A 22,167-nucleotide genomic window follows, 5' to 3' on the forward strand; every position below is an offset into this window, starting at 1 on the left:
GAGGAAGCAGCGATCAGGAGATGGGCCAGAATTCGAATCCAGGCACTCTGACATATGATGACGGTGTCGTTAACTGCAGTCTAAAGCGCTGTGCCGAACGCCTGACCCAAGAGCCCTGTGGCTAAAGTGGCCAATGGACAGTGAGCTCCAGGTTTCAAGTGGCCTCTAGTCTCCCTCTGCAGAGGCACTGCCCACCAGTGAGAGTGTGTGATCCAGGTCTCGCTCCCGCATTCTGCAGGGGCTAAATAGCATCTTTAGCTGGAGATAGCAGCAGACTATTGAACTCTCACCACAGCCTGACAAGTTCCAGTATTTTCCTCCAATTTATCACAGGAGCAAACTTGGGCTCACAAATGCTCATTGACTTTTGAGAATCACTCAGAGGGGGAGTGGGAGAGCCAGGAATTTACTACCTGTGTTGTCAGGTTCCAAAGCATCTGCTTTGAATCCCTGGGTATGCCTGCTGGATGCTGGTTGAACTTGGCAGACGTTGTCCTAGCAGATCATTGATAAAGATTAATGTCAGGTGAACACGTTAGTATTTGCGTATGCATTTTTGTGTCAAACAGAGTGAACACTCTATGGGGCCACCTTTAGTAGGCTGCTTTGTAAAACCTTTAGACAGCCGTGTTTTTGTGCATGAATGAAAGTCGAGGAATCAGATTCTATAAAATGTGTGCCCCTGGCTATTCCGGGAAGCGCACACCATTCTCTTGAAGACTTTTATGAGTTGTATTAGGGGCAGAATCCAGGCGCGTGTTTCATAGCACACGCTGTAGAAATTCTGAGAGAGTGGACACATCAGAGCTGTACCATGCATGGGAACACTGAGCTCACCGGCCACGTGCCAGTGTTGATATTCATAGGACGAGTCTTGACAGAGTCCATGCAAAAGGTGTGCTGCAAAAACCACTATTCATGGATTTAATAAAAACTTTTGCATCAAAATAAACCTATCGTTTACCTTCATTTCCCATGAATGTGTTAGAGTCTTCTGATACCGTAACAAGTGTGGCTTTCTATTGCTGGTGGATCTTGAGTTTTCAGAGAGTGGGCGATGAAGAGCACATCCCCCAGGGGCCAGCAATGCCCACATCTGTGTTGGAGTGCTGGAGTCCCGATGTCTGCTTCCAGCCCTGCTCTCTGCTCATGCGCCTGGGAAGGCAGCAGATGATGGCTCATGGGCTCGGGCCCCTGCCACCCATGTGAGAGACTTGGCTGGAGTTCCAGGCTTCGCACTATAGCCTGGCCCAGGTGTGGATGATTTGGCCATTTGGGGAGTGAACTTGCAGATGGAAGATCTCCCTGTCTCTGTCACTCTGCCTTTCAAATAAATACATCTCCTAAAAACACAAAAGCACATTCACCAAATATGTGGGGGATATATCTAATCATGATTGATGGGAGAGGAGCGAGAAGGAGAGACATATCAAGTTAATTAAAGGTTTATTGAGTGCTTCTTTGTGCAAACACTACCGTTTTCATTATCACATTGATTTCTACAACTCCATGAAGTAATTCCTCTTCTCATTTTCTTTTAAGAAATTTATGTATTTTATTTACGTGAAAGGCAAGAGACAGAGAAGACACAGGCACTGCCGTTTCTCATCTGCTGTCTCACCCTCTAAATGCCTATGACAGCCAGGGCTGGGCAAGGCCAGGCCAAAGCCTGAAGCCAGGTACTGCAGGGACCCAAGTAGCTGAGCCATTACCTGCTGCCTCCCAGGCTGTGCCTTCGCAGGAAGCTGGAACTCAGAGCTGAGCTGGGTCTCAGACACAGGCGCTCTGATGGGATGGGGAGGCCCCAGCGGTGGCTTCACTGCCTGCGAAACGCCCACCCTTTCCCATTTTCTGATAAGGAATCAGGTTCCCAGATAAAGCTGGTTTGCTAATGTACGTGGAGTTGGGGTTTCAAGATCAGGCACTATGTATGTAAGTCCCACATGCATGTGCACAGCTCAGTGGATACGACTGGCATAAAACACACTGCACACAGTGCAGAGCTCAGAGAGTTCAGCGCCATCGCCCAGATGAAGGTGACGGACGTGGGTCTCCAACCCCCTCTAAGGGCGGTTCCCCTTCTTGAATGCCCTCCCACCTCCGCCCTGGCCTGAGGCCACTCCCGCTCTGCTTCCTGTCCGTACCAATCCCATAGCCTGGTGGCTCTTTCAGTGTCCAAGTGTATTTGCTTTGCTGTATCTTATTTGTCCTGATGCCTGTGTGGAAGCCGAGCCAGAAACGCAGTGGGATGCAGCCCTGGCCCACTGAGCTGTCCCCCTCGTGCGAGTCTTGTCTCGAGTGACACCTGAGAACCTCCCTCCAAGCTTCTCCACATGGCACCTGCTCCTTCAGACAGCTTCTACCTCCCAGGGCACAGACGGTCTGAGCTCTAGGGCAGAGGGGAAGGCCCTGTGAGGTTGGAGAGCTGGCCCACACGAGCAGGGAGCGCAGGCGTTGGTGGCCGTGTTCCTGGAAGTCACATGATGTGCAGCACTCAGAAGCGCATGAATAATTTACCCCCGTGCTCAGGGAAGATGAAGAAGCAGAAAGGAAGAGCAATGGATGGCGTGTCACTCTCCCCGTAGCTCCATCTTCCTTCATCTCGGAGCGTGATTTCTCCGCCAGTCAAGTGCTCTTGGATGTGCTGGGTGTAAACAGTTTGGCATTGGATTAGGCTTGATTTCAAGTTTTTACTTTTAATATTAAGAAGACAAGTGTTACTTTTATATCCCAGAGAAGCAATGAGTAAACAAATAAAAAATTCATTAGAGACAGGCTGCTATGGATGAGATGAAAGTTTGCTGTTAGAACTCAGCTTTAAGAAGCCTAACATCCAGTCACTGGGTCATTAGCTCGGCAGGCAGGCAGACGGACAGAGAGTGATTTGGGGTTGGGCCCTGTCTGTCTTCATTTCTTCAGGTTCGCAAAAATTAGCTTAGTGCTGTCCCAGATGGGCAGGATACTTCCTCTTAACGGCTACGGTCATGGTTATGTTGAGAAAATTAAGTTTCAACTATGTCTGGAATTTTACTTAGGTTTCTTCCCCAATTTTACCCGTTTATCATGTGCCACTGAGCACAGACGTGAAGGAGAAAAGTTGGAGGAGGACCTGGGAGCATTGTAGCATTGCTTAGTTCTCAGCTGGGTGGTTTCATTTGACAGCGCCGTGGAGCCCAGGGCTGGGATTTGGCAGCGTGGGCTACAGCGTGCACACACCTGTGGCTACGTTCACCTGGAATATCTTGCCTTTTGTGGCATCACCCGAGTCACCTCCACCTCCTCGTACGTTAGGTTCCCCAACTTCTGGTTTTTTTTTGTTTGTTTGTTTGCTTGTTTGTTTTTGGGGACTAGAAAGTACATGTTAGCATCACCATTAATATGCACGTAGATACTAGGCTGCTTTCCCATTTTAGCTATTTTGAATAAAGATCTCAACTTGCAGGCTTCATGAGAACCACCTGGACTCAACATTCGCCTCCAAATTCCGAAGGTCTGAGATAGGGTCTCATAGAGCGCCCCACCACCACCACCAAGGCAGGGCGTAGACTTCCGGTGCATCCATGTGGTCACAAATAACCACGTTTGGCTGCTTGCTTAAAGGTTGAATTGTATGCCTTTGGGCATATATATCATGTTGTGCTTATCCATCAATCTGTCCGTAGACACCTCTTAGCTTTTTTGAATAATGTTGCAATGAAGTTGAGAGTGCAAACATCTCTGCTTCAAACTGGTTTCCATTCCTTTGGACATATGTCTTGAGGTGGGTCTTCTGGATGACGTGGTAAATTTGTCTTGTGTTTCATTTGTATGTATGTGGAAACCTCACAATGTTTTCCCATGTCATGGCACTAGTTTGCATTCCCACTAACATTGTACAAGATTCCCTTTTCACATCCTGGCCAACACTTCTTTTTCATCTTTTTGACAATAAATAGCCATCCTGACAAATGTAACGTGATAGTTCCTTGTGGTTTTCATTCAAATTTTTCATGATGATTAGTGATGGTGAGCATTGTTTCATGCATTTGCTAGCCTTTTGCAGGTCTTCTTTTGAGAAATATCTACTCAGGGCCTTCCCCTGTTTCTCTCAGGACCATTTATTTTCTTGTTATTGAGTAGTTTGAATTGCTTGTGTATTTTGGAGATGGGTCTCTTATCTGACATAGGGCCTACAATTTTTTCTCCTGATCTGTGGTCTGTGTCATCACTCTGAGGTAAGTGAAATAAGCAGTCACAGAAAGACAGATATCCCATGACCCACTTATGGGTGGAGTTTACAAAATAGAACTCACGGAAGCGGAGAGCAGAACGGTGGTACCGGGGCTGGGAGCAGGGTGGGGCGAGGGTGTGCATCTCGGCGGGTGGGAGAAGGGGCAGTGTTGAATACAGGGCTTCCTGTTTCAGGGGGACGGGAGGTCAGGGGAGCTATGGCCCAGCAGGGCGCTCCAGCTGTTGCATTATATATTGCAAAGCTGCTGAGAGAGGTTTTCACCGCAAGCAAAGGATCACTAGTGAGGTGTTGAGTATGTTAATTAACCATTTTGTTCATTTCACAGTGCATCCATAAATAATCATCAATTAAACCTAAACATTAAATAAATAGAGAATTTGGAATTCTTGGGACCTGGGTTCAAGTCATCCTTTTTTTTTCCTTTTTAAGCTAATTTCTTGGCAGGTTACTTTGCTTTCCTGATCTTCAGGGTCCTCAGACCTAAAATGAGGATGGGATAGGAATAGTTCATAGATTCTGGCTGTCCAGCACACCCAGATCAATTAAATCAGAAGGTCCCTGGGTGAAGTGCAGGCTTTGATTCTGATACATGGCCATGTTCCAGGAGCCTGCAGTAGATGAGGTTCAAGGCCTTGATCTCCCATTGCAGGCTGCGTGCCCATCTCCTGGTCCCCAATCCCAGGCTCTGTCTTGTTAGCAGGCTCTGCTGGTGTCCTGAGGCCGACTCCACTCTGAGTGGGACACAAACCACAGCCACAAGCTTCCTGCCCCCTTTGATGTGCTAGGAATCTGCTGAGTCAGCTCCTCAGTGTGCAGTATCGATCAGAAAGGGGCTCCTCCTTGAGTCAGTGGGACGTCTAAGGGTTAGGCTTCAGGAATAGTAGGGTGAAGGTGAAAACGTGTAGGGACAAAAATGAGCGATGTGGGCTGGTTCTAGTAACTTCTTTCTCAGCATGGGATATGCCAAGAGTGGCAGGACGGACGGCCGTACTGAGACGAGGTTAGACCATACGCAGCTTCCCTCTTGCTCTCTGTGACAAAGCAAGCTGGCATGTGTGGTGTGCCCCAGAGATAGGCTTTTGTGGTAGGCACAAGGCAGGCCTCTTGGCAGGAGCCCATGAGAAACCCAGGAGCTCCGAGAAGAACGGAATCCTGCCAACGAGCTTGTGAGCAGGCTGGGAGGTGGGTCTTCCCGCAGCCCCCGTTTCAGACGAAAGGGCCCCTCCCAACACTGCGGCTGTGGCTTTGAGAAACCCGGAAGCACCTGCGAGTCCGAGTCCCAGAAACTGAAATAATGGCTTGCTATTTGGGCAATGATTTGTTACCGGGACAGCAGGTAACTAGCACAAGGGCTTACCTCCGTCGTGTCTCCCTGATGGCCGCGCAGCTCACCAAGAAGGTTCTGGGAATCCTGTCCAGTGACAGTGCAATGTGCCTTGGGAGGCTAAGGCGTTGCTGTTATAAAAAAGCAAACTTCGTATCTGGTTCCCGCAACTCCTGGCAGCTGTGCAGCCTCCCTCGTCTTGCTGTTCTTACCCAGAAAGCAGAGATGGATAGCCCTGTCTACCTTGAAAGACAGGAGGAGAGATAGAGCGGTTCTGACCAAGATAAGGTGCTCATTAGGTTGTTGATGCAAACAAGCAGCCGGTGTGGCAGGCAGGCAGGCGTCTAGGTGGTCTGCGAGACTCCCCCACCTGGCAAACACGCTTTCAGGATCTCCTATGAGAAACCACTCCCTAATTAGGAGCAACAGTTACGCATGAAATCACTTCATGCTAACATCAAAGGAGATTTTCCTAGGCCTGAATTAATCAAAGGGGCCTTTCAAAGTAGGTGAAGGCCGTGGGTGCTTGGCATGGTGGTTAAGCTGCTTGGGACGCCTGTGTTTTGCACTGGAGTGCCTGGGTCTTCTGCTTCTCCCCCGGTTCCAACTTTCTGGGAGGCAGCTGGTGATGGCTCAACTGCTTGGGTCCCTGCTATCCACTGGGGGAGACCGGGACTCAGTTCTTGGCTCCCAGTTCCCAGCTCTGGCTTGTCCAGACCTGGCTGTTTGCAGGCACTGGGGGAGTAAACCAGAGGATGAGAGCTTAGTCTCTGAAATCCCTAAAAAGCCATGGTGTTCTGCAGGTACACCTCTGCTCCCTGGAAAGAAGGCAAACCTCCACACTGTCAACTTGCTATGGGGACCACTCGGAAAGGAGCCGGAGGTGACTTTCAGGAGCTGAGTGGGCAATGAGGGGGAGTGGGAGGGAGAGAATGAACACGATTGGAACCTCAGTGGGAGGAAGGAGGAGGTGTGGAATCTCTGTATCTGATGAGCCCTGTCTCTGCTTTGCTTGTTTGAACTTCGCAGTTGGAAATGGCTGGCAGTGAGGCTGCTGAGGGCTCCGGAAAGGCCAAGTCAAAGGCTTGCCGTTCCTGGTGGGCTGCACCGAACCCTGAAATCCAGGCCAGATGGCAGGCCATGGATATGGTACAGCCCAGCCATCCCGGAGTAGCTCCCCACGGAGGTCCCTGAACCGGCAGGAAAAGTATCCAAAGACTTAAAGGTAAAGGGTGTTGCCCCTCGTCACTTGCAACTTGGAGAAGAATTGGAGTCTGGTCAAGGCCACTGTTGCCAGCCGTGGCGTCATCCAGGCCCCCACCACTTTCTGGGAAGAAAGAACAGAGGACTGAGGGAGCCTGGATTCATTATCTCGTGGCTCTATAAATAGCCGACAGCTGCCCAGAGAGCAGTGTCTGTGAAAAACACCTCCCTGCCTGTGGCTAATTCCATCTGAGCAAGGCCGAGGTTGAGTTCGCTTTCCAGACGACCAAATGTCTGCCATCAAACCTTCTCCAACTGTATTTCGATGTTACTTGGCTTCAGAGAAGCTGTGGGTTCTGATCGCTGTCTTAAACTTCGGATTTCTGTTGTGACGCGGAAGTTACAGCAACCAACATCTGGTGTTGCTCAGACGCTACTTCTACTCTTGTGGATAATCCCAACAAAGGTCATAGCCCAAACTGGAGACAGAAAGCAAACAGTGAGGAGTCCGCGCTGCCTCCCAAGGAGCTGAGATCTGCAGGGACGTCCATGTCCAGCTTCAGGGGAGAATCGGCCCAGGCCAGCACCTGAATTTTCCCCGGGGAGATTTGAGAGGAAGACCCATGTGGGCACTGGTTTGATTCCTGGCTGCTCTACTTCCAATCCAGATGCTAATGGCCTGGGAAGGCAGTGGAAGATGTCCCAAGTCCTTGGGCCCCTGCACCCGCGTGGGAGACTCGGTGGAATCACCTGGCCACTGGCTTCAGATTGGCTCAGCTCTGGCTGTTGCGGCCAGTTGGAGTTAAGCAGCAGGTGGAAGATGTTTCTCTTTTGTGATGGAATGAGAAGGCCATGCCAAGATGGCCACTGACTGGCAAGCAAGCATCAGTTACTCAGGAATGGCTTCAAAACCCACCTGGCAATGGAGCCTGCCTGGCAACAGGCTGTGATTGGTTAGGGCATAAACCGCCTCTTGACTGGATAGGCTGCCTTGCTATATAAGCTGCTGTACCAACTGAAATAAATGAGACTGTGGGCTGCTTGCCTCTAGTCCTCTAGACTCCCAGTCTGTGTGGTGACTCCACTCCTCTTGCCCCCACCGCACTCCTCCTCTCAGAACGAATCCACAGCAACACTCACTCACTCTCTCTGTTTCTCTCTGTCTCTATTTCTCCCTCTCTCTGCTTCTTTCTCTGTAACTCTGACACCACATGGGAGACCCAGAGGAAGCTCCTGATTTTGGATTGGCCTGGCCCCAGCCATTGCAGTCATCTGGGGAATGAACCAGCAGATGGAACACTTCTCTTTCCCTGTCTCTCCCTCTATCTTCAACTCTGCCTCTCAAATAAGGATTTTTAAAAATATTGTGTCTGTGTTGGTTTTATATTCTGCAACTTTGAAGAGTTCTTTCATCAGTTCTAATAGTCCCTGGGTGTTTCTTGCTTCCTATAAATAATCATGTTATCTGACTATGGATAATTAGAGCTTTGTGTATCTTTTCTTGTTTGTTTCCTAACAGGTCTGGCTAAAACTTTGAGATCTATGTTGAATAAAAGCAGAGAATCGACATCCTTTCATGGTTCCAGATCTTAGTGGAAATAATCCTGCTTTTCCTCCCATTCAATAGAATATGTTCTGGGTATTTGTTATATGTCACCTTCTGTGTTGAGGTATGTTCCTTATATACCTGTTTTTATAATGAAAAGAATGTTGTATTTTAACACATTCTTTCTCTGCATCTGAGATAATATGATTTGCTTCCCCCATTCTGCTGACATGATGCAAGATGATGTAAGATTTTATTCTAAACTTACCAGATACTAATCTATAGTTTTCTCTTAGGGCGATAGGCTTACTTGGTTTGCGAATTAAGATAATGCTGGTCTCAGAATGAGTTTAGAAAGATTCCTTTCAGTTGTTTGGAATAGTTTGAGAAATATTGCTGTCAGGTCTCTTTTAAAAAGTTTGGTAGAATTCAGCAATGAAGCCGTGTGATCTTAGCTTTTCTTCCTTGGAAGAGTCTTTATTACTGATTCAATCTCAGGCTTGGTTATTCATCTGCTAAGATTATCTGTGTCATCATGGTTAATTTTGGCAAACTCGAAGAAGCATTGTCTTTCTTTCCAATTTGTTGGCATACAGTTGGTCATAATTGTTCATAATGATTCTTTGTACTTCTGTGGCTAACAATTGTAAGGTGACTTTTATGATCTCAACTTTTAAGGATTTTTGAGTCTTGTGGTTTTTATTATTTTGGTTAGTGGTTTATAAATATTTTTTCCAAAACCCTCTTCATTTCATCCTTTGGTATCTTTTTGAAGCTTACTGTTTTTCTTATTTTCCTTCTGACTTTGGGTCTGCCTTGTTTTCGTTTTCCTAGGTTCTTGAGATGCATAGTTAGATTATTTATCTCAACATTTTTTGTGATGTCCATACTTGCTGCTATACACTTTCCTCTTAATAGTCTTTACTATATTCTATGAGTTTTGTAATGTCTTGTTTCCACTTTGATTAGTTGCAATGAATTTTTTCAATTTTCTTTGATTTGTTCTATAATCCACATGGCAGCAATGTGCTCAGTCTTCACACTTCGGAATAATGGAGTTTCTTTTGATAATTACCAGCTTTATTCCATTATGGTCAGATAAAATACATGACATAATTTCATTGTGTTTCCTGAGACTTGTTTTATGGCCTAGTATATGGCCTATCTTACAGAATGTTGCAAGAGAGCTGAAAAATGTGTGGGCTGGCGCCACGGCTCACTAGGCTAATCCTCTGCCTGCGGTGCCGGCACACCGGGTTCTAGTCTCAATCGGGGAGCCGGATTCTGTCCCGGTTGCCCCTCTTCCAGGCCAGATCTCTGCTATGGCCTGGGAGTGCAGTGGAGAATGGCCCAAGTGCTTGGGCCCTGCACCCGCATGGGAGACCAGGAGAAGCACCTGGCTCCTGGCTTGGGATCAGCGCGGTGCACCAGCAGCGGGGGCCATTGGGGGTGAACCAACAGCAAAGGAAGACCTTTCTCTCTGTCTGTCTCTCTCACTGTCCACTCTGCCTGTCAAAAAAAAAAAAAAGAGAGAGCTGAAGAATGTGTGTTGTGCAACTGTGAAATGCAAGGTTCCTTAGATGTCTTTAGATCTGTGGGGTCCATAGCATGCATTATTCTGTTTGTTTGTAGATAATTTTGTTTTGCTAAGATTGACTTAGTTGAAAAGCAGTGGGACAGACCTTCCATCAGGTGTTTCAGTCCCCAGATGCCACAGCCAGTTCTGTGCCAGGCCAAAGCCAGGAGCCAGGAATGCCACCCGGATCACGCACATAGGCAGCAGGGCCCACACACTTGGGGCATCTGCTGCTGCCTTCTTGGGCGTATTAGCAGGAAAATGTATTGGAGCTGGGACTCAATCTTGACTCTGATGTGGGATTAAGGAGCATTTAACCCAGGGCACATGGATGGTGCGCAGTCTTCATCTTTTAGTTGGGGACTTTAGTCCTTTACATTCAAGGTTGATTGTTAGCTAACAGTTTCCCTCTACCATTTTTGCTTTAACATTCCTACTCTTTGTTTCGAGTACCCTTCATTCTGTACTAGTAGGTGCCCTACTTCCTTTAATGATACTGCTCTGTTTTCTATCCCTGAGTGTGATATACCCTTAAATGTAAGGCTAGCTAGGTGGTTATATTCTTTTAAATCTGCTTTTCTTGAAGGGTCTTTACTCAGGCAAGCTTAGTAAATGAAGGCGAAATAAACACTTTTTAAAGTTTTTTTTTTTCCCTTGGCCTGTAAGATTTCTGTTAACCTTACTACTGTGGTCAGTGCACCAGGAGTTCATTTAAAAGTGACCTGGCTCTTCCAGAAGTAAAGCAGAGAACTCTAAAACTTGTAGGTTTGACATTTACATCTAGTGATGAGGTTCTTATGTGTGTTGGGTTCTGTGAACTTCCTGTGTATGGATGTTCATATCTTTACTCAAATTGGAGAAGTTTTCTAGTATTATTCCATTGAAAAAGTTTCCTACACTATTGCCCCTGCGATTCCTTTAGGAATATCCAAGGCTGAAGTACAAGATCATTTGATGGTATCTAAAAGATCCCAATCACTGTTTCTCTTGTAAGTGTTTTTGTTTATTTTGTTGTCTGACATATTTCAAAAGACGTGTATTCAGCATCAGATAAGGCTTTTAAAGATTTATTTGAAAGGCAGAGTTAGAGAGAGACAGGTGGCCAGGATATCCAAAATACCATGTCAACATGTAATATTTAACACTAGTAATGACATCTTTAATTTTCTTTTTTTTTTTTTAAAGATTTATTTATTTGAAAGAGTTACACTGAGAAAAGAAGAGGCAGAGAAAGAAATGTCTTCCATGCGCTGGTTCACTCCCCAGTTGGCCGCAAAGGCCGGAGCTGTGCCGATCCAACGCCAGGAACCAGGAGCTTCTTCAGGGTCTCCCATGTGGGTGCAGGGGCCCAAAGACTTGGGCCATCTTCTACTGCTTTCCCAGACCATAGCAGAGAGCTGGATCAGAAGTGGAGCAGCTAACTAGAACCAGTGCCCATATAGGATGCTGGCACTGGAGGTGGCGGCTTTACCCACTATGCCACGGCGCGGGCCCCAGAATTCTTGATTTCAATATTTGATTCTCTTTAAATACCTGTCTCCCTGCTGAAATTCATTTCATGTACTCATTTCCTATTTCATTGTATCTGCGTCCTCTCATATTTGTTTGAGTGACCTTATAATCATTCTTTGTCAGGCATTTTTATTGATCTCTTGTTCTTTGATATTGATGTATTATTGTGTTGCTTTGGGGTATTGTATTGCTTATTCAAATTAGACTTTTAAGATTTATTTTCAGTTGAGTTGAAGAGGTAGCCGAGAGAGGGAGAGAGAAGGAGGGGTGGGGGGAGAGGGAAGTAGGGAGAGAGATTCTATATGCTGGTACCAAATCACCAGGGCTATGCCAGGCCAGAGCCAGGAGCTTCCTCGCGGTGTCTGACATGGGTGCAGGGCCCAATCACTTGGGCCATCCTCTGTTGCTTCTCCAGACACATTACCAGGGAGTTGCCAGGACTTGAACCGGTAGTCATTTGGGATGCTGGTAGGTGGGAGATTTACCTGCTGTGCCACAGTGCCTGCCATATATTTCATATGCTTTTATGTTGCCTTTGTACATCTGGATGATAAGTTGTCTTAAAGCCTTTTAGAGTGTTTTTAAAATATTAAATTATTTTGAAAGAGTTAGAGGGGGAGAGAGCTTTTTGTGGTATACTCTTCACATGGCCTCAGTGGCTGGATTTAAGCAAGACGCAAGTCAGTATCCTGGAACTCGATCCAGTTCTCACACATAGGTGGCTGGGGTCCAAGCATTTGGTTCATCTTTGGCTTTTCCAAGTGCCTTAGGAAGCTGGTTTGGAAGTGGAGCTGTCAGGACTTAAAGCAGTACTCCTATGGGATGCTGGTGTTGTAGGTGGTAGCTTAACCCACTGTGCCACAATGCTGGACCCTAGAGGCTATTTTTTTGACTGAAGGATTTTCAGTGTTGGGCATTGGTTAGATTACTTTGGCTTTAGTTTCACTTCCACTTTATAGTACATTCTCCTTATGCCTTTGCGATTCAGTTGATGGCAGCAGAAGAGAGATTTGGTGTTCCTGTGTCTGTGTGCTCAATGAGATCCCTGTTACATGGGTTTCTAGCTGTCTTAGCAGAGAGAAGGGTGTGAGGAGCTTCTGAAGTTTTGGGCTCAGACCCTGCTGGTGCTGGGCTGCACCTGTCACACAGACTCCAATCAAGAGCTGGGGTTTTGAGTTCAGTGTGATACTGGCAGGCAGTTAGCTAGGGAGTGGTAAGGGACAAAGGACTGTCAATACCCAAGTTGGCCCTACCACTCCAATCCCGTCACATTCTGTGCTGCAGGAATGTGGCTGCAGATTTGACACACCCAGTCCTGCTCATGCACTGGTCATCATGACACCTTCCTGTAGTCAACCACATGTGCTGCAACCCCACCCAAACCCGGCCCCCAGGAACCACCGGTTAGCCTACGAAAAGGACAACTCCAGCCTGGGTGGGGGCATTCTCTTTCATGAGACTGGTGCTCATCTGCATATGTACTGTCTCTTTGCTTTTAATAAACCCTTTTAATAAACCTCTATGTCTCCTGATTGTATGCTTGCCTGTGGGAAGACAAGAATGTGGACTAAGTAGAGCCAGGGCTCCATCCCCACAACATAATCTGGAGTGCAATGGCCTCACAGACCCCAAGCCATGGGCCAGCTCCAGAACTCCAAGAACAGCACTACTACTGGGGAGAGGAGGCATGTCCTACCGTTGTTGTCAGAGTGGCTGGATCTGAGAGTTACAGTAGAAGCTGTCTTGGACCACTGTCCCTGTGCAGCCTGCTGGGATGGGTTCTGTGCATACACCCCAGATGAGAACCAACAATTGAGCATCAGGTTCTCTGGGAAGGGCTGGAGCCCTTAGCCTCCTGCCGAGACCAGGCACAGCATAGAAACTCGGGGCCAGAGACCTCACCAAGCAGGGGCAATGTGCCGCTTTAGGAGGGGCGTGGAGAGTCCAATACCAAGTCCTAGCAAAAAAGGGTTTTGCTGGTCCAGGTGGGACATGGACAGGCCTAAGCCAAAGGTCCCAGGGAGTGTATTTACTGGGGCCAGAAACCTCTAGCAATTGTTTAAGGGAGTGGCAGGAGTGCAGAGTGATAGCCAACGGGGGATGGTGCAGTATCTCTGGCTATTATCAGTGGGAAGAGCTGTAGCTGACTGGTGGGGAGCTGAGTCTGCTAGCCCTTCTGTGAGCCAGTGGGAGCAGGCTTTTCCATGCACAGGGCATAGTCCCAGGGATCAACACCTTGCCAGATGGTTTGCTCATCTGGAGTATGGGCAGAAGCCCCATCACACACTCAGACTCCACTATGGTAAGCCTTCCATACATGAGCATGGCTTGCTATATCTGTATTGAAAGAGGTCAGAGGCATGGAACCCTGAGTTCTAGTGTGGAGATTCTGGCTGTAACTGGTGATGTCTCAAGTGGGTCAGATGGAAGAAGCAATGGGGAAGAGCCTGATATCCAGATCTGAGGGGGGTCAGGGCCTCGTGTTCCCAGAGTAATAGGGGCTCGCTATCCAAGTTGCCGGCTGAGTTGCAGAGTACCGTGTGGGCTACAGTGCTGGGGTCACCCTTGCTCTATTAGGCTCTGAACCTGTGGGGCTCAGTCTGCCTTGCTAGCTTGGAGGAATGCTGCTCTTGGGTGTCCTAGAAAGAAATAAGGCAAAGGTTTCTGTCTTCTAGAACAGTAAGGCTTGCGAAGGTGATGCCTCTCTGAAGATGGCACCACACTGCTGCAGCCCATGGTTTGGGAAGGGGACAGCAGGAGGCCCTTCTCGGAAGTGCAAGGGTCACGCGTTTGCCAGGGAGCTCTCCTTATTGAGCTGCTGTTCTGCGTGGCTGGATTCCCTCTGTGGGAGGATTGCCCATGCAAGGGGTTCCTGTGGAAGACCTCTGGAGCTCTCTCATTGACCCTTTGCCAGCATAAGGGGGTTCCCATGGCCGGGGAAACCACAGAGATGGATTTTTTTTTTTTTTGCATTTCTGGTTTTTTTTTTCAGCCCCTCTATATGAAGGAGAAGATGCCTCTGGCTTATTTCACTTGACAGGATGTCCTCTAGTTCCATCCATTTTGCTGCTAATGACAGTTCTAATCTTGTGTATATATCCTTATCCATTCACCTGATGATAGGCACCTTGGTTGATTCCATGTCTTGGCTCTTGTGAACAGTGCTTTGATAAACGTGATAGGGCAGGCATCTCTTTAATACAATGATTTCATGTCTCTTGGCTGTGTATCCTGTGATGGGATGATTGGATCATATGGCTTTTCTATTTCTAATTTTTTTAATGAGATCTACTTTCTGTTTTCCATAGTGGCTATACTAATTTACATTCCTACAGTGTATAAGAATTTCCCTTTCTCTTCATGCTTACCAGAATTTGTACATTTTAAAGTTTGTTTTTAAAAATTTTGATCAACATAAGGAGAACAGATCTCATGTATTCCACCAGTACAACTCTTGAAAGAAAACAACAGAGCCCTCCCTGCTTCTCACTCACCACTCCACCCTCCTTTTATATAAATGCACAATCCCAATCCATTCTGTAACAACAGGTTTAATGCACCACTAACTGTAGTATTCAGTAAGCAAAAAATATAAATTTCACAATTCCACAGGAGTACGAACAAGGGCTAAAATAATGATCAAATCCCAAGATACCTGTTTTGTTCCTATGCATTTATTTGTATCTTACATTGTCTACTACATATCATAAAACATAATCAACTTTTTGGAACTGGATTGTTTCACTGAGAATAATGATTCCAGTCACACTGATTTTGTTGCAAATGACAGAATTTCATTCTTGTTAAAGTCTGAGTAGTATGCCATAGTGTATCAATACTACATTTTCTTGATCTAGTCATCAGATGATGGGCATCTGGGTTGATTCTATATCTTAGCAATTGTGAATTGAGGTACAACAAATAGGGGGGCATGAATAACTGTCAGAGGCTGATTTCATTTCCCTTGGGTAAATTCCAGGAGTGAGATGGCTGGGTCCTACAGTAGACCTATTTTCAGATTTCTGAGGAATTTCCATACTGCCTTCCATAACAGTTGTACTATACATTTCCACCACCCTTGTATTAGGTTCCCCGACATCCTTGCCAGAATTCATTGTTTTTTGATTTTTGGATGGTGGCCATTCTCTTGGGGCTGAGGTGAAACTTCATTGTGGTTTTTATTTGCCTTTCCCTGATGGCTTATGATCTGAGCATTTTTTCATGTGTCTGTTGGCCCTTTGTATTTCATACTTTGAAAAAGGCATGTTCATGTCCTTTGCTCATTTCTTAACTGAGCTGTTGGTTTTGTTATTGTGGAGCTTCTTAACATCTTACCAGTTGCATAATTGGCAAAGATATTTGTTGGTTGCCTCATTCATCAAAATTAGTTGAATTGGTTGTAGACATGTGGATTAATTTCTGGGGCTTCTATTCTGTTCTTTTGGTCTACATGTCTCTTTTTCTGCCATACCAGGCTGTTTTTTGTTATAACTGCCCTGTAGTATGTTTTGAAATCTGGTATTGTGATGCCTTTGGCTTTGTTTTAGATATCTAAGAATGTCTCTTTTCCATATGAATTTTGGCATTTTTGTTGTTGTTGATTGGGATCTGTAAGTTGCTCTGAGTAGTATGGACATTTTGCTGATATTCTTGCAATCCATGAACATGGAAGACACTTGCAATATTTGGTGTTGTCTTCTATTTCTTTAATGTTTTGTAATTCTATTGTAGAGATCTTTCACATCCTTGGTTAAATTTATTCCAAGGTATTTAAAGTGATACTGATCTTAAAAGATCTTTCTCAGTCATAGCATTGTTTGTTTATATAGTGGTAATTTATTTTTTTGGTAAAATTACAGGATATACAATCAACAAACTTAGATATTCGAATGGTTATTTAGGAGAGTTTTTTTGTTCTCATATACAGGATAATGACATTTGTGAACAGGCATAAATTCACTTCTTCCTTTCCAGTTTGTACCCATTTGGTTTCATTTTCTTGCATAATGGCTCTGATTAAAACTTACAGGTATGTATTGAATATCAGTGGTGAAAGTAGGCATCCTTGTCTGGTTCCAGATGTTAGTAGGAACACTGCCAACTTTTCCCCATGCAATGTGATGCTGGCTGTGGGTTTGTCATATATTGCCTTCATTGTGTTGAGGAATGGTCCTTCTATACCCCAGATCCTTATGGTTTTTATCATGAAAAGGTGTTGTATTTTATCAAATGCTTTCTCTGTGTCTGTTGAAATAAGCATATTATTTTGTTCCCTAGAAAACTTTCATTTAAGGAATATAAACTTCATACATTACTTAATTACAACTTTAGAAACAAGGTGATTCTTCCCACTATACCTGTCCTCCCACCCACTCTACCATACCTCTTCGTCCTCCCTCGCCTATTCTCATTCTTAGTTTTCACTAAGATCAATTAACTTCATACACATATGATTATCTCTGTTAAATAAAGAGTTCAACAAATAGTATGGAGGAAGAAAACTATTCTTCAACAGTCAATACAAGGGCTGTTCAAAGGCATCACATCTCAAAGTGTCAATTGCACTTTGATAGATTACCTTTTAGGTGCTCTATTAGTTAGCACAGGTAAGGGAGAATACACAGTATATGTCCTTCTGGAACTGGATTATTTCACTAAGTATAATGTTTTCCAGCTACATCTATTTTGTTGTAAATGACTGGATTTCATTTTTTTAACCACTGTATAGAATTCAGTGGTGTACATATCCCATAATTTCTTTATGTACTCTTCAGTTGATGGCATTTGGGTTGATTCCATATCTTAGCTATTGTGAATTGAGCTGCATTAAACTTGAAGGTGCAGATGGCTCGTTTGTTTACTGATTTCATTCCCTTGGGTAAATTCCCAGGACTGGAATGGCTGGGTCATATCATAGGTCTATATTTAGATTTCTGAGGCATCTCCATACTGTCTTCCATAGTGGCTTTACCAGTTTACAATCCCACCAACAGTGCATTAGTGCACCTTTTCCCCCACATTCTCATCAGCATTTGTTGTCTGTTGATGGGCCAAGATGAAACTTCATTGTGGTTTTGATTTGCATTTCCCTGATGGCTAGTGATCCTGAGCAGTTTTTATGTGTCTATTGTCCATTTGGATTTTCTATTTTGAAGAATGCCTGTTAAAGTCCTTTGTCCATTTCTTAATTGGGTTGATTGTTTTGTTGTTCTGAGTTTCTTGATATCTTTATTTATTCTGGATATTAATCCTTGAACAGTTGCATAGTTTGCAAATAGTGACTCCCATTCTGTCAGTTACCTCATCACTTTGCTGAGTGTTTATTTTGCAGTGCAGAAGCTTCTCAATTTGACATAATCCCATTTGTCAATTTTGGCTTCGTGCCTTTGGGGATTTTTCTAAGAACTCTTTCCCTATGCCAATGTCTTGCAAGGTTTTCCCAATGTTCTCTAATAATTTGATGGTATCAAGTCATAGATTTAGGTCTTTAATCCATGTTGAGTGGATTTCTGGGTAAGGTATAAGGTAGGGGTCTTGCTTCTTGTTTCTGAATGTGGAAATCCAGTTTTCCCAGCACCATTTGTTGAAGAGACTGTCCTTGCTCTAGTGATTGAATTTTAGCTCCTTTGTCAAAGATAAGTTGGCTGTAGATGAATGGATTGATTTCTGGCCTTTCTATTTATTTTATAAATTATTATTTTTAAAAGACTTATTTATTTGAAAGGCAGAGTTAGACAGAGACAGAGACAGAGAGTAAAAGAGAGACAGAGAGAGGTTTTTCATTCACCGATTCACTTCCCTAGATGGCTGCAATGGCTGGAGCTGCATCAATCCAAAGCCAGGAGCCAGGAGCTTCCTCTGGCTCTCCCATGTGGGTGCAGGTGCTCAAGCATTTGGTCCATCTTTGACTGCTTTCCCAGGCCATAGTAGAGAGCTACATCAGAAGTGAAGCAGCAGGAGCTGAACTGGCACCCAAATGGGATGCTAGCACTGCAGCGGTGGCTTTACCTGCTATGTCACAGTGCCAGCTCCTGGCCTTGCTATTCTGTCCCATTGTTCTATCCATCTGTTTTTGTACCAGTACCAGGCTTTTTTGGTTTGGATTATAACTGTCCTGTAGTATGTCTTGAAATCTGGTATTGTGATGCTTGTGGCTTTGTTTTTTTGCTATATAAGATTGATTTAGTTATTTGGGGTCTCCTTTGTTTGCATATAAATTTCACCACCATTTTGTCTACATCTGAGAAGAATGTCCTTGGTATTTTTGATTGGTATCACATTGAATCTATAAATTGTTCTCAGTAGTATGGACATTTTGATGATGTTGATTTTCCCAATCCATGAACATGGAAGATTTTTCCATGTTTTCATATCTGCTTCTATTTGTTTACTTAATGTTTAGTAATTCTCATTGTAGAGATCTTTGACATCCTAGGTTAAATTTATTCCAAGGTATTTGGTTTTCTTGGTAGACATTGTGAATGGATTGATCTTGGAAACTCACTCTCAGCCTTGGCATTGTCTGTGTATACAAAGGCTGTTGATTTTTATGTACTGATTATATCCTGTACTTTACCAAACTTTTCCATGAGTTCCAATAGTCTCTTAGTTGAGTTTTTTTTGGATCCTGTATATAGAGAATCATGTCATCTGTAAATAGGGATAGTTCGACTTCCTCCTTCCTAATTTATATCCCTTTGACTTCTTTTTCTTGCCTAATGGCTCTGGCTAAAACTTCCAAAACTTTTGAATAGTGAGGTGGGCATCCCTGTCTGATACTGGATCTTAGTGGGAATGCCTGCAGTTGATTTGTGAATGTTGTACCATCCCTGCATACCAGGGCTAAATCCCGCTTAGTCTGGGTGCTTGATCTTTCTGATGTGCTGTTGGATTCAATTGGCCAGAATTTTATTCAGGGTTTTTGCATCCATGTTCATCAGGGAAATTGGTCTTTAGTTCCCTTTGTTGCATCTTCGCCAAATTTTGGAATTAAAAGCAATGCTGCCTTCATAGAATTTGGGAGGATTCCCTTTTAATTGTTTTTGAATAACTTGAGAAAAATTGGAGTTAGTTCTTATTTAAATGTGTGGTAGATTTTGGCAATGAAGCCATCCATCCTGGGCTTTTCTTTGTTATGGTTCTGTTGAGGTTTTCTTTGTCTTCATGGCTCAATTTATGTACATGTCCAGGAATTTATCCATTTTTGCTAGGTTTCCTAGTTTGTTGGCATACCACTCTTTATAGTAATCTCTGATGATTCTTTTTATTTCTGTGGTGTGATTTCCTTTTTCAACTCTAATTTTACTGATTTGGGTCTTCTCTCTCCTTTTATTCGTTAGTTGGGCCAATGCTGTGTCATTTTGTTTTTTCAAAAAACCAGCTCTTCGTTTTGCTGATGTTTTTATATTTTTTGTTTTAATTTTGTTTATTCTCTTATTTTAATTATTTCTTTTCTCCTACTAGTTTTGAGTTTGGTTTGCTATTATTTTTCTAGATCCTTGAGATGCACTGATAGCTCATTTATAGGGTACTTTCCAATTTCTTGATGTAGGCTCCAATTGCTATAAACTTTCTTCTTAACACTGTTTAGGCTGTATCCCCTAAGTTTTGATATGTTGTGTTGTCATCTTCATTTGTTTCCAGAAATTTGATATTATCTCTTGATTTCTGCTGTGATGCACTTCTCACTCAGGAGTATGTGGTTCAGTCTCTGTGTTTCCATTTGTTCTAGAGATTCTTGAGTCACTGATTTCCAGCTTCATTGCATTGTCATCTGAGAAGATGCATGGTATGATTTTGATTTTTTTTAATTTGCTGAGACTTGATTTATGGCCTAGTGTGTTGTCAATCCTAGAGAAATATCCATGCACTGGTGATAAGAATGTGTATTCTACAACTGTAGGATGAAAAGTTCTGAAGATACCTGTTAGGACCATTTGGTCTATAGTGTCAATTAACTCTGCTGTTTCCTTGGTGAATTTCTTTGATGTGTCCATTGCTGAAAGTGGGGTATTGAAACTCCCCATTACTTTTGGAGTGTATGTCTCCCTTTATATCTCTTAATGTTTCTTTTAAATAGCCAGGTACCGTATTAGATGCATGGATGTTTATAATAGTCATATGTTCCTGTTGAATTGATCCCTTAATCATTACATAGGGCCCTTCTTTGTTTCTCTTAACAGTTTTTGTGTTAAAGTCTATTCTGTCTGATATTAGGATGGCTACACCAGCTCTTTTTTGGTTTCTGTTGGTTTGCAATATCTTTGACCATCCTTTCACTTTCAGTTTGCATGCATCTTTGTTGATGTGTTCCTTTATGCAGCAAATAGATGGGTTTTGTTTTTTAATCCATTCAGCCAGTCTGTGTCTTTTAACTGGAGAATTGAGACCGTTTACATTCAAGGTGACTATTGATAAGTAACAACTTTTGCAGGGCTGGTCTGGCGGTGACAGTTTGTCTAAGTTTCTGGCCATATCTATTAGGCGTTCTATGTGCTTCCTGTACTAGGATGTCTCTTTGTTTCTCCAACTTAGAGAAGTTTTCTGTTACAATGTCACTAAAAATGCCGTTTAGTCCTTTCTCTCTTTCTATGCCTTCAGGAAGTCCTAGAACCTGTATGTTGGGTCATTTGATAGTATCCTGTAGATTATCAACAGTGTTCTTGAGTTCTCTAATTTCTCTTCTTGTGTTTGGTCAGAGTATTTAATTTCCTGTACTTTGTCTTCTAAGTCAGACATTTTCTTCTGCTTCACCAATTTTTTTTTAAGGCTTTCCACTATATTTTTATATTTTTATTTTATTTTTTTTGCTAGGCAGAGTTAGACAGTGAGAGAGAGACAGAGAAAAAGGTCTTCCTTTTCCGTTGATTCACCCCCCAAATGGCCACTATGGCTGGCGCTGCACCGATCCAAAGTCGGTAGCCAGGTGCTTCCTCCTGGTCTCCCATGAGGGTGCAGGGCCCAAGGACCTGGTCCATCCTCCACTGCCTTCCCAGGCCACAGCAGAGAGCTGGACTGGAAGAGGAGCAACTGGAACTATTACCTGGCACCCCAACCGGGACTAGAACCCGGGGTGCCAGTGCCCCAGGTGGAGGATTAGCCAAGTGAGCCGCAGCGCTGGCCACTTTCCACTATATTTTTTATTTGTTCTACTGATTTCTTCATTTCATTTTGATTTCTCTTTAAGATCTCAATTTTGTGGGAGAAACTTTGTCATGTGAGGATTTTTAGTAGTTTGTGCATTTGCTTTTGATTACTTTTTTTTTTGCAGGCAGAGTGGACAGTGAGAGAGAGAGAGAGACAGAGAGAAAGGTATTCCTTTTGCCGTTGGTTCACCCTCCAATGGCCGCCGCGGCTGGCGCGCTGCAGCCGGCACACCGCACTGATCCGATGGCAGGAGCCAGGTACTTCTCCTGGTCTCCCATGGGGTGCAGGGCCCAAGCACTTGGGCCATCCTCCACTGCACTCCCGGGCCACAGCAGAGAGCTGGCCTGGAAGAGGGGCAACCGGGACAGAATTCGGCGCCCCAACCGGAACTAGAACCTGGTGTGCCGGTGCCGCAAGGCGGAGGATTAGCCTAGTGAGCTGCGGCGCCGACCTTGATTACTTCTATGTAATCTTACGATCAGTTTTTTTTTTTTTTTGAATTACATTTCTTCCATTCCATTATCTAAACAATCTGTTATTGAAGTCTTGTGTTCTTTTAGGGTTGCCATGTTTTCTTCCTTATACTTGGTCTTGAATTTGTGCATTTGCTATTTGGCATCTGTAAAGAT

Source organism: Oryctolagus cuniculus, chromosome 19 (assembly GCF_051225735.1).
Source record: "Oryctolagus cuniculus isolate XC-2025 breed Fujian yellow rabbit chromosome 19, ASM5122573v1, whole genome shotgun sequence".
In the NCBI taxonomy this organism is placed as follows: Eukaryota; Metazoa; Chordata; class Mammalia; order Lagomorpha; family Leporidae; genus Oryctolagus; species Oryctolagus cuniculus.